The following is a 13,368-nucleotide window of genomic DNA, read 5'->3' as shown; positions in this document are numbered from 1 at the left end:
GGAGAACAATTGTTCTTGTTTCCCTCCCTGTTATTTTATTAAACATTATAAGAGAGAAGACCAGGAATGTAACCACACCTGAACAGACCCTTTTTCAATACAATGACTGTCTCCAAAGATCATTTAAATTCCAAAAAGAACTATTTACAAGTTATTTTAACTTCTGTTCCTCTATTCAATCATTCTCCCTAGTGATTACTTATTGCCCCTGAATCAATTTCCTCTTCTCTCTGTCCCCTAACCTGTTTTGCCAGGATCCAAGTCCCCATTCTTTCTGTAACCTCAAGATGAAATATAAACTTCTGGAACTCACTTCGACATCAGGCAATCACTCTGTGATTCTCCTTGTGGTCACAGTTAAATAAATGTGTATGCCTATTTGATAAGTGCAAGAGGCAGATAAGGGGGAAGTTCCCCAAAGCATTTCCAACTGGCTTGTGCACTGGGAGGATGGGGCGAAGCCTTGGGACATTTGCACCATTTGCAGGGGGTGGAGCCTGGCCTTTCCTGTCCCAGGATGGCAACCTGGGATTCAGTTGGTCAGGTGAAGAACCACAGGACTCCATATCATTTTGCTGACTTGTTTTTCCTTTTTGCCCAATAAATTCCTCTACTCACCCTTATAAGAGGAGGTGCCAGCTGGGCTTTCTGGGTCGAGTAGGGGCTCAGAAACTGTGAAACTCACTCATTTCCTGCATCAGGACTTACTTTGGTCCTGAATGAACACTACTGAAGATATATGCTTAAAATATTCCTAACACCAGGATTTGTGCATGTATTTTCTTCCCCAAGAAAGCTATAAACAGCGAAAATTTTGCTGTAAGTTTCCCTGTATCCTTCTCTCCCTCTGTCCCTTCCCCCTCCCCCAAAACTAAGTTAAAAGTAATCTTAACTGCCCGTTTTCCTGTGACCAGTGGGCCTTATCTATCCTCCCAATTTGAATTCCTTGTGAACATACTTTGTAAAGTCCTGTACAATCGTATCTCTTTTGCCATGCTGTTGCCATAAAGTAGATAAAACCTAAGTTGCAATTCCGGTTTTCCTCAAGATCTAAGACATATCACAAATGGTTAATTGCCTTTGTTTTTCACTCTGGTAACATATTCTCGCCCCACGTATTTCCCGCCTTAAAGAGTTTAAAAGGCAATCACATAATCTAACTCTGGCTACCCATTCGTTTGGGACCCCTTCCATGCTGTGGGAGCTTTGTACTTTCACTCTGCTCAATAAAGCCTACAGCTTTTTCTCTCTCTTGGTCCATGTCTCTATCACTCACTGTGGTCAGCCGCCACACCAATTCTTTGGCGTGGCTAGGCAAGAACCTTAGGCGTTAACACTTAGATGTCTCTATGAGCCCAATCTTTCCTGGTCGTGTGACAAGAACTCGTTTTTTTCTACAACATTTTCTCTTATTAATCTGCCTTATTGTGAGTTGATTTTTCAATGAACTTTTGAAGTGGGCTAAGGCCTTTCATCTGCACAAGGCTAATAAAAATGTAATAGATTATGTTCTTTATTTTATATACTATTTCAATTCTTGAAAAATATTTTTGAGCGCACCTATTTAGGACTTCATCTCATTTTAGCATGAAGTGACTGACTAGGAAGACTAGAATGAACTATGAACACTGAAGTTACTCAGCCTGTAAATAAACATGTATTAAAGAAGCATTTTTTAAATTAACAAATAATACATTCAAAAAGATGTATTAAATATTTATACAACTGTCTGTGGCAGCAAATCTGTTCGGGACTGCAGCAGCTCAATTCTTGCCTCCTCAGAAGAAATAATTCAACAGAGAGGCATAAAGCAGAGTGAGACACCGAGGCAAATTTTAGAGCAGAAGTGAGTTTATTAAAAACTTTAAGGGCAGGAATGAAAGGAAGTAAAGTACATTTGGAAAAGGGCCAAGCAGGCTACTTGAAAGATTCAAGTGTGTGTTTTGACCTTTGACTTTGGGTTTTATATGTTGGCATGCTTCCAGGGGGTTTGCATCTCTTCTCCCCAGGTTTTTCTTGGGGTGGGCTGTCTGCATGCACAGTGGCCTGCCAGCACTTGGGATGGGCCACATGCCCAGTGTGTTTACTGAAGTTCTATGCTTGTGTACTTGAGGCATTTTTCCTCTTACCAGTCAAGTGTTACAGTTAAACTCCAATGTTTTACCTCTTAGCATACATGTTTAAGCCCACTCACCCAACTCCTGAGATCTTATCAGGAAGCTGTTGATCACCAGTTTCAGGTGTTTCTATCTATTGGGAGACTGCCTTTCCCTCCTGCTGGCTGCATCAATTAGATAGACAGTTTAATAACTGCCTGGCCATCACCTGATGATCACCTAATATTCCTGGTGTGGGGAGGCCCTCTCCTGCCCTGCTCATGTCTGACTACTTACTGTAACACAGCTATTTAAAGACTCATTTGAGAGTCTTACAAGAATATGACTCTTTCCTCTGTAGCCCACAGCATCCTTTACTGTCAGGGTTGAAGGTTTCTACCATTTGAATCTAAACCAAGGTGTTTGAGAGGGAGCTGAGAAGAATTGGCCATTGAGTTTTTATACAAAGAGCAGGGTTTTCAGTGAGACATCAAGTATTGAGAAAATATAATTAAAATAAAATCACCTACCAACCCAATGAATCCGCTTCACAAAATGTAAAAAGAAATGAAACAGCTTTTCCGTTAAATAAAAATTAAGCCAGATTGTGATCTGCATCATAGGCAATCTGTAGAGGAGATTTCAAAAAAGAGAAACCTCACCCTTTTTATATAGCTTGACAGATATAATCCATTACACACATGTTGATTGTCTTTATCAAAAGAAAAATATACACTTCTATCTTTATAATAATCAAGAAGTTACATAATGGAGCCAAGTGCCTAGGCTTTAACACTCAGTGAAACAGGAAGACAGGATACAATCTTCCTTGATGTTCTTATTTCAAAAAGATAGCTCCAAGGCCTCTAAGAAGGACATTCTTAGAATGTAAAACTTGTAAGAGTTTTCTTTAGCTTTGAAAACATTTACACATATCTGAAAGAAAAAGAAAGCATCTACAACTTCAGGTTTTCTATAGGAAATTCTAAAGAGAAGGGGGGTTGGGGGAGTTCTCTTACCTTTATAATTTCAAGAAAATTTTTACATTTTTTTAAAGATTTGTATTTATACTTAGAAGTTTTCTTTCTTGTTACTATTTTATAACACGATAATTATTAAATTATGTGTATTGCTGTTTCTACTCTTCTCTGGGCAGTTTGCAGTTATTAAAATATATAGCAAATCCAATGTAAAATACAAAGCAAGGTAATTATCAGAAATATAATTGAATTAATTTATAAATTTATTGTATTATTAGCCTTGAAGGAATAACCTTTAAATATATTATTTAAGTGAACCAATAGTGAATAGTTCAAGCAGATTCTTGATTAGCCATGAACAAAAATTCTCCATCATCCATTAATTTTATAAACTGTTGTGGTATCTACATTGCTTATACTTTCAAATAATTATCTATTTGAATATTATTTTTGTAGATCCTCATGACATCTTACTAAACCAAGCCTAAGGTGTAACTTAACCCTAGAACTCAAATATCTAAATTTTTAAATAAAATATTTTTTGGAGGGCCAAAATACTTATTCAGAGTTTTCATCAATCACATAAGTAATATTACATTTATAAGATAATCTAGGACTTTTAGCATTTATTTCATTTTTCCAAATTTTTTGGAGATGGAAAACACAACCATTTTCTAGTATCCTTATGAGGCACCTCTTAAGGGTACAGATTGAACTTCCAGTATTTAATATACATGACTTTAATTGTTACAATTCTTGTGGAAAAAGCCTATAGGTTTCACATAAGCCCAAATCAATAATTTAATTATAATAACAGTCAATTAAATCTCTGCAAATAATAGACATTTACTTTTGTTTCTATATTGATATTTGGACTGGAGAGACTTGTGTCCCAAAGCTAATTAACTTATATTAGACTTATCATTTGCAGTCTTACCTATAAACGTCAGATTTGTTTGTCTGTTAATTAGATGTTTTTCATTCTAAATTATCCTTCCATTTAAATCAGTTAAAAAATTGTGTGTGCCTGTATGTGTGAAATTTATGGATTAATATTTAGACACATATTAGTTACTTTTACTTTGGGATTATTAAAAAATTAGTAAGAAGATGGTCTCACTTTTACTCTGCCAATAATTGGACTGTTGAACTTATAAGCAGATCATACCTATTCTTGTGTAAAAGAAAAATTGCACCAGACAAGTCAAACAAACAAGAATTTTCCCAAAACTATTGCAGTAGGGGAGAGAGACTGAACTCAACTCTGCTGAAACAAAAAGTGGGAGGGTTTTTAAGCAGTGGAGTGAGTTAGTGGAAAATCACTGGAAAGCTTTAGATGAGAGATTAGTCAATATATACAGACCATCTGCGTTTCAATTGTTTCTTGTTGAAGTTAAGCTCCTATCCTCCCATAGAGACTGGGAGACAGGTGCTACCTCCTTCAATGATTACATTTCAAAGGAATGGCTTGGAGGTTCTTGAGAAAGATATTCTTTGTTGAATATTTACATCCAAAGGGGTAGAGAATGAATTTATAATTGCAAGTTTTTTTTAAACTTAAATGCTTTAAGAAACAGTAGGTCAGGAACCTGTAGTCAGAAAGAAACCCACCTAAAATTTTCTAAAGTTTAGTTAGGGTGACTGGAACATTAAGCCCATCTTAATCACTGGGAGTCCAATTCCAAGCTGTTTGGAAATAAGTGATTGTGGGAACTATTATTACCAGGAGTACACAAAGAAAAAGTAGTGTAACAAATAACATTTTTTAAAAATAAAATGTGGTTCTTAAAGTAATTGAAATAATGTTACTGTGAATAGGACAACAAAGCAGTCTATGAGCATAAGCTCACTAGAATTTCTTCTTTCAGTTGAGTTCAGAGCCAAAATTACTTATCTAGAAAATTTTTTTGAGTCCTTTGTAGGAACTATTGTCAAATTCTTCTGAGGTGCTGGCTCCATATGAATCTGCGTGAGATTTTCTTTCACTTTGCTAGCCATGTGGATCATCAAGAGCACTTGATCCTTCTAGCACAGGATCAGCTAATCTTACCTCTGGAACACTTTCAGATAAATCGAATCTCCTGGTCAATAGGGTGGCAAATTTCTTTCAACAGGTCCTTCCAGGTCCATATGATTTTGTGTCTTAGGGATTCTAGGGAAGAAAGAAGCACCTTGAAGTATGAACATGATTAAGAGAGAATTCAGTTAAATTGGGCACAGGACATGGTTTCTGACTGAATTTCATAGGTCTGGCAACCATTAGTTCAAAGGGGAAAAATATCACGCTTGTTTGCAGATGTCATTCTAATTTTTGACAATGCTAACAGTAAAATGCTAGGCCATTTTTATCCAGTATATTGCCTAATCTCAGCAAATGAGTTCCATTCATCTTATAGAAATCTATAAATAATTGCATAATTACTAGGTGACAGTGATAATAATGTTGTAACCGAGCGAGTTGTAGAGAAACGCCACACTCTGAGACTAATTCAGGAGTCCTTTTATTGCTGGCGACCGAGAGACGGCTAGCGCTCAAAATTCTCTTGGCCTCGAAGAAGGGGCTAGATTTTCTGTTATACTTTGGTTTAGAAAGGGGAGGGGGAGCCTAGCTGAAGCAATCTTACAGAAGTAAAACAGGCAAAAGAAGGTTAAAAAGATAAATGGTTACAGGAAAACAAACAGTTCCAGGTGCAGGGGCTTTAAATCCATCACAAGGTGATAGACGCGGGGCTTTGGGTGCTATCAACCGGACACAAATGCGGGGGCTTAGGGTACTATCGACTGGGCAAATTCCTGGGAACTGCGGATATAGCTTGCCACAGTATCTTATCAGTAATTACATTCTTTGATGTGCTGGGAGTCAGCTTGCACAAGTTAAGTCCTTGAAGAAAAGTGGGGGTGGGTAAGGGGCTGCAAGTGAAGGAACCAAAATGGAGTCTGTCCGGCTCTCTCAGCTAAGGGAGAGGCAATTCCAGTTAAAACAAGGTAGGATATCACAATAAGATGACTTCCTTTCTCTGATTCATTATGCTTCTGTAGCCCCAAAGTGGAAATCATGGGTATTAAAAGATACTTTACCGGGCTTGCACATTCACATTTAAAGACGGAAAGACTTCAGACCATCCAAACATCATATATACTATAACTAGACAAAATATCTTACTTTTTGTAGACATTAATTCTATGAAATCCAACTGCCACTTAATTTCTGGGAAAGCTGGTTGGGGAAAACTGCCACATGTACCTTAGGAATAGACTGTAAATAATTCTTCTGACAAACAGCTCCTCTCTTTAATATTTTTGGAATAATTTTATTTTTATGTAAGTACAGTAATAGTCTGGGGTCTTTAAAGTCCCCATTTTACTTAGATGAGTATGTCAATGACACATTATTAATCAAATGAATAATAATTATGGTACAGGGGTTACTTTATTAGGTAATTTTCATAGTTCAGTCAAATGTTTTATCCTCCTTTATAATTCATTCATCAGTTTCCTTTTGTGAAGCATATTTTTGAAAATTAACAAAAGTTTCTTGTATTAAAAGTGAGGCTTCCAAGTTTACAATCTGTTACATTTTAACAGTTGCTTTTGCAGCTCTGTCAGCAAAATAGTTGCATTAAAAATTGTGTCATTCTGCTCTATGTGAGCTCTACAAATGGTTACTGATCTGACAGGACAGTTGTACAGCTTCTAAAAAATCAGCTATCAGTTTTCCATGAGATATTTTACTTCCCCTCAAAGTTGAGAAGCTTCTATTTCTCCAAATTTGCTCTCCTATGTGATGGACACCAAACATGTATTTCCTACCTACCTACCTACCTACCTATCAAGAATTGCAACTCCAGTAACTTCTATTAACTGTGCTGCTTGTGTCAGCTTAATTCTAGGCAAAGCATAAGCTTTCAAAATGTCGTATAAGAGGTCATCATAGCATACAAAACCTTAAATCGGGCCATTTTTATCCCAAGTACATGTCCACCAGTAAATATTATTAAATTGTCATTGCTAAAAACCACAGGCTCTTTGGCTCCCTATGTAATAGAAATTAACATGAGGCCCAGCAGATTTCCCAGACAAGGCATTTATTTCAGGGCTTGTGCTTAAGCACTAGGGAGACGGCAGAGTCACAAGGGTCCTCCAGCTGGCTCTCCAAAAAAAGCCAGTAGGGATTTTCTTTACTAGGTAACTCATGGGAATTGACATCAGGGGTAAGGTACACAGACTGTTCTGTGCACAGCACATAAGTGGTAGAGTACATGGGTCAGCATATCTTATTGTGATGGTTATCTTGAGCAGTGGGCCACCTGGTGGTCTGGCCAGCGGCAACAGGGCTGTAAATCAATTGTGCAGCATTCCTTCCCAAGGTGGGAAACTGCAAACTTGGTTTGATTTCGAATCTCCTAAGGCCAGTTTCTGGAATTATTTAAACAAACGGCGTGGTTACACATTATGAGAGCACAGAAGAAGAACATAGAATGGCTTTTTTCCTTGTATGACTACTAACAGGTATGTTATCAGTGAAGTAGTGGTATAGGTTTGTGATCGGGGGAATGCAAGAAAGGATGTTCTCGTGGAGGTGAGCTGAAGCGAGGCCCCATCCTTTCTCTGCCTCATTACAGACAAGAATATCAGATAAATTCATCAGAGCTTAGTGTCTTCTCTTACCCCTGTAATACAATCATGATCATCTATTTGATCAGGATCTGGTAAAAGAGTAACATGATTTAGGATATTGCATCTCCTAAGCACAATACTGGGATCAATGCTTGTTCTTAACTAGTCTGTTGGCATACCCACACATTCTGGATTTTTTGCACTTGTAAGATAGCTGTCACAGCATGTGGGACACGCATATAAGTGACTGCAGGTAAGGGCTTGAGCCTTTTTAAAAGTTTATCTGCTACTTCCACAGCATCTTGTCATCAACAGTGCCACTACCTCCAAGGAAACTGAGAAATTTGTTATTAGTGTGTCATATATTCCCAACTTTTGAGTTAAAATTCCAAAAGTAGCCGCTTTATTTTCATAGCAAAGCAAGTGGAAAGTCTTTGCAAAATTTGGAACTCCCAAAGCTTATACTATAGCCAATTTTAATTGGAACACTTCTTCAGATTCTACTGACCAAATAAAAGGATCCGAGGAATTATTACACAGTTATTTCATTAGAGTTTTGGCCACTTTACAAAAGCTGAAATTCACTGTCCACAATATTCTACTAGTCCCCAAAATAGTTTTTTTTTTTTTTTAAGGCCTACATAATGCCTTCAGCATCAACAGATGCTCTAAATATTTTATCTTAGTTTGGCAATTTTGCAATTTGTCTATTGAAGGCTTATGCCCTTGTGAAGGGGGAGTTGTAACAAAGCTGAAGTGTCAGTTTTTTATTGCTCTTTAGTTTCTGAGCCTACCAGCAAACCATCAACATGCTGATGACTTACAGATCCCCCACTGGGACAAATTTCTTTTAGTTTTTTCTGTAAATGATTAGAGAAATGGAAGGAGAGTCAGGAAATCCTTGAATACTTTTTCATAAATACTGAACTCCTTTCTAAGTAAAACAGCAAACAGCAACAGAAATGTAAACTTGTTTACTAGAGCAATGAGAAAAAACAGATCATAGATAAATCGGAGAAAAAACTTTGCAGAGGATGGTAGCAAAGTACTAAAGTTTCTGATGTTAGAAACTAAAGGCGTGAATGGAGCAATAAATTTATTTTCTTCTTTAAGATCTTGTACACAGGTCAATCATCTTTATCACATTTACCTTCTTTCCTTTCTGGAAGTATGGCAGTATTAATATTACAGGGTGAGTGTCTTTATAAAATTACCACTTGTCTTTGAATTTTTTTAACTGTGTTTATTTCTTCTAGTAGAGCCTTTGACGGAGGGTATTGTTTGACACATGGCCATTGCTTATGTTTTTTGTAAAGAATTTCTATTGATTCTACACCTCAAACTAAACCACTTGCTAGGGCCCAAAGTGATGAATTGATTTGTTTCAGTTCAGGGCACTTATCCAGCACAGTGTGAGAAAGCTGCTTTTCAGAATACCCCTTTTCTTTCAGAAGGTACACAGTAATCAGATTCCTTTTATTCCAGGGAGTTCCACAGACACTCCCTATGGAATATAGAATATGGTAGTCTTTAATTTTCCCAGCAGGTCTCCCTGCAATAGGTTTACAGGAGGATCAGGAGAAAACTAAGAAAACCTATTCCCAATATGAGGCCCTATTTGTGTGGGAACTACAGAAGAAAAAGAGCAAGTAGAAGGCTAACTCAAAATACCAACAACGTGTGTTCATTAACACCAGATGGAAAGTAAGACTTTTCTGGGGAAATCACAGAATAAGTAGCACCAGCAACTACTAGAAAATGCACACCTGTAATCCCAGCACTTTGGGAGGCCGAGGCGGGCAGATCATGAGGTCAAGAGACTCAGACCATCCTGGTCAACGTGGTGAAACCCCGTCTCTACTAAAAATACAAAAATTAGCTGGGTGTGGTGGTGCACACCTGTAGTCCCAGCTGCTTAGGAGGCTGAGGCAGGATAATTGCTTGAACCCGGGAGTTGGAGGTTGCAGTGAGCCGAGATTGCGCCAATGCACTCCAGCCTAGTGACAGAGCGAGACTTCATCTCAAAAAAAAATAAAAAATAAAAAAATGCAATGAGTTAGCATGAGAGAAAGTTATTGAAATGTACGTATCATCAGGTCCCACATCTGAGATCCCCTCAATCTGTCAGTTTTAGGTCATTCCCAAATTATTTCCCAGCCTTCTGGGCTTTCCTGATTCCCTTATTTCTGCAGTTGCTGTATCCTCTGGATTCTCTTTTCTCCAATCCCGCCTCCAACATCTGGCTTCTCGCAGTATGGCATATGGTTTTATTTTCTTTCTTTGCTCACTCTACAGGCTGGCCTTAATAGGGGTTATGCCTTTTACTAAATAGTTCTTACTGGATAATTAACATATCAGTTTTTTTTTTTAAATTTATTTTCTTCTTCACATTTCTCTAGATTGTCCCAAAACTAAGTAACTGCTGCTAACATTTGAATCTGTCCTTGCCATCCTAATACCCTTCCTCTAATTTGAATTTGGATAGTCATCAAGGGACCTGAGACAAAAATTTTGAACTACCCTTGGATCCATACCGGTAGATTCTGAGAAAGCCTCAACAAACTGCTAATGGAAATCAATGGCAGACTCCCTTGTCTTTCAGATACACCATTGCAGTTTCACGCAGCTCACTTTTAGAGGAAAGATTTCGAGTACAGCTATAAGGAGTTACTTTCAGTGAGTCTCCAAATCTCTTAGTTATCCCTTATTTGTGGAGGGTGATGAACAGTTATCTACCTCTTGGTTCAATGGGTGATCTTCTGGTCCCCAGTGTGCTTGTTCCATCACATGAGTGGAGTCTGCTGATTGCAGAACTCCACACTGTATCCTGTGCAAATCTCCATGCCCGGGACTGTAAACTGAAAACATGCTGCAGAGGATGCCTGCAAACTTCTGGGAAGCAGAGAAAAGAAGCTTTTATTTGAGATATATCAGCTGGCAAGGAGGTCTGTATAACTTCTCAATGGCATCAGCTTCACTGGTGATCAAATAAGAGCTGGTCTTTCTCACATTGTGACAAGATAAATGTAGAATTATATGACTTTTTGGCTTATTTTCCATGTTACTGTTTATTAGACTAAGACTATTTTTTTTTTCCAAATAGCAAGTGAGACCACTCTACATCTTTTTGTCTTCATGTGGGGACAGTCTTTTATACAAGTTCCCAATTATTCCCCAATCACGTTCCTTCATAATTTCTGCTTTCCTAAATACATGAAATATAAATGATAAGTGACTTTTGGGGGCACAATATATGCTAAAACATTGACTAGGCTCAGGGTTAGGGCATGAGGCACACAAATCTGTTTCCTCAAACAAGGCAGATAATTCATTATCAGCGAAAGAAGTTGTGGCCTTGTCCTTTGTAGGGAAATACACTAACTAGGAGAACTGGAGGTCTAAAACACCATTGCTTTGATCTTCTCAGGAGTCTACTAAGGCAGAGAAGGATAAAGAGACACAAGGGATGCAGAAAGAGCAGAGATAGCAGAAAAAGGAAGAAGAATCAATGAAAGTGCCTTTAATTTATCCATTTCCTCTTCCATTCTTCTCAATCTTTCCTTCTAGTTATGCAGATCTTTTTAAGTTTCCACCAAGAATAATATGTATCCAATAAATGCCAGCAGTTCATTTGCTGGGGATGAGGTCAAAGAATCATAACAAATTCTGAAAGGTTTGGTACTTGTATGTATTCCAAATATGACAGAGATATTAGCTGTTTAGGAGAAAGAATTGCAGGCAATATCCTTGGCTTCCCCTATTTTTCCACCATCAAAGTTAATTGTAATCCTGATGGGATTTGAGTCCAGATTACCCATGCATACTCATTAATAAAATTTAAAATTTTAAATTTAAATTAATAAATTTTAAATTAATAAAATTTGAGTTTGGAGAGAGTGGTCTATCCAGATACTATTTCAAAAAAGCAAAGATCAAGAAGGGAGAACTTTTATAATTATAATTATAATATGGCTGCTGTGGGGTCCACTCAGTTCAAAACTACCATTCATATCCCAATCCTCTTTACCAAGTAGTTGGGGAAATGTGGTTAAAAATAAAATATTTTGCCAGCTCAGTAAAAGCTCTCCATAAAATGGAGGGAAAAATGAAACAGTTTTTCTGTTGAATAGGATTAAACCAAACTGTGATGTGCATCATAGGAAATCTGCTAAGGAGATTGCAAAAAAGAGAAATAATATATAGCTAGGAATATACAATCCATTGCATACATGTTAATTGCCTTCATCAAAACAAAAAATAAAACATTTCCTATCATTATGACAAGCAGGAAGTTAAATCAAAGAGCTAAGTACTAAGTACCTAGGCTTTAACTCCCCAGAAAAGTAGAGACAGGGCATCATCCTCTTTGATGTTCACAGTTTAAAGAGGTGGCTCCAAAGCCACCAAGAGAGAAATTCCAGGAATGAAAAACTGGCAAAAGTCTCATTTAACTATTAAAATATTTCGATACATCTAAAATAAATGGAACTTATAATTTCAAGTTTTCTAAAAGAAATGCTAAAGAGAAGTTGAGGGGAGTTTTAATTTTTGACATCAGAAAATTTAAAAATATATATTTTTTATTATTATTTTTAGATGACATATACCCTTACACCAGCAATGAGTTGGGAACTAGGTGAAATCAGGGCAATAGGATAAGTTAGTAAGGGAACAATTTAGCTTGCAAGTGTTAGTTGTTCTTCATGAACTGACAAAATACCATTCTAGAAGTTTCAGGATAATAGAACAGTTCAGGATTATGAATGTTATAGGAGGATGTAACAAAGAGCAATACTTCAATTTTCCCAGAAAAACAACTCTTAGTATTCTCTTTGAGGTAGTTTGCTGGTATGTTTGATATGGTATAGCTGATGTACATGCTATGTAAATATAAGCTCTCATTCCCGTTTAATAATGGGTTTACTTTACTTTCTATTCTGCCTCCAAGCTGGAGTGTTTACCCTTGCCCATAAACCTGCAACTGCCTCTCTACAGTAGCTCAAAAAACTGCTACCTAAGAATCACCAATTTGAAAGTTCACATGCCCCAAAATTTAATTAAAAGATGTTTCAAATGATTATGTGTATATATGGACAATATATATGTGTGAGTTTGTTTTATATTATGGTAATTTAAAATGTTTTTTGGCAGGAAGAAGGAAATGAAGATAATCTAAAGTTCCATGATGCATTATGGTATCTTGGTATCTTAGGGTGTTCTTCAGTGTAATATATAATCCCATAATTAAATAATAGTAGTTTACCAAGTTTCTTTGTGACAAATTCCCATAAATCCTGTAACACTGGCCACTGGTTAGATACTTGTACTGCAAATGAGGTTTGTTTTAATAGTTGACTACGCACAGGGCATTTTGCTGCCATAGTCACTTCCAGGATATGGTCAACTACACTGCCCTCTGCTGGTGTATTCATAGTGGAGCCACTATTTAAGAGACTAAACACTCTCGTAGGTTTTTACAATGAAAGGAAACTTTATACTTTCCTGATGTAATTTTCCAGCAATCCTTATGGTTTTAGCAATAAAGTAGGCAAACATTCAGTATTTTCTTCCTTTGGAAACCTGTCTTTCTGTATATAATTTAGAATCTCTTATCAATGTGGACATTTACTCTGCAGTGAATCCATTTTTTCCTCTTTCCTATTCTTGATGGACTT

The 13,368-nt window shown here is 37.0% G+C and overlaps 1 protein-coding gene across 2 annotated transcripts in view; it reads left to right on the top strand.

Annotated features, from left to right (window-relative positions):
* CSMD3 (CUB and Sushi multiple domains 3) overlaps positions 1-13,368 on the top strand; it is a 1,211,357-nt gene that overhangs the window by 619,095 nt on the left and 578,894 nt on the right. The gene's annotated exons all lie outside the window — the stretch shown is intronic.

The sequence above is a fragment of the Pan paniscus genome, chromosome 7 (assembly GCF_029289425.2).
Source record: "Pan paniscus chromosome 7, NHGRI_mPanPan1-v2.0_pri, whole genome shotgun sequence".
Classification (NCBI taxonomy): Eukaryota; Metazoa; Chordata; class Mammalia; order Primates; family Hominidae; genus Pan; species Pan paniscus.
The sequence above is the reverse complement of the archived record's forward strand: the minus strand, read 5'-3'. Positions and strand labels throughout refer to the sequence as shown.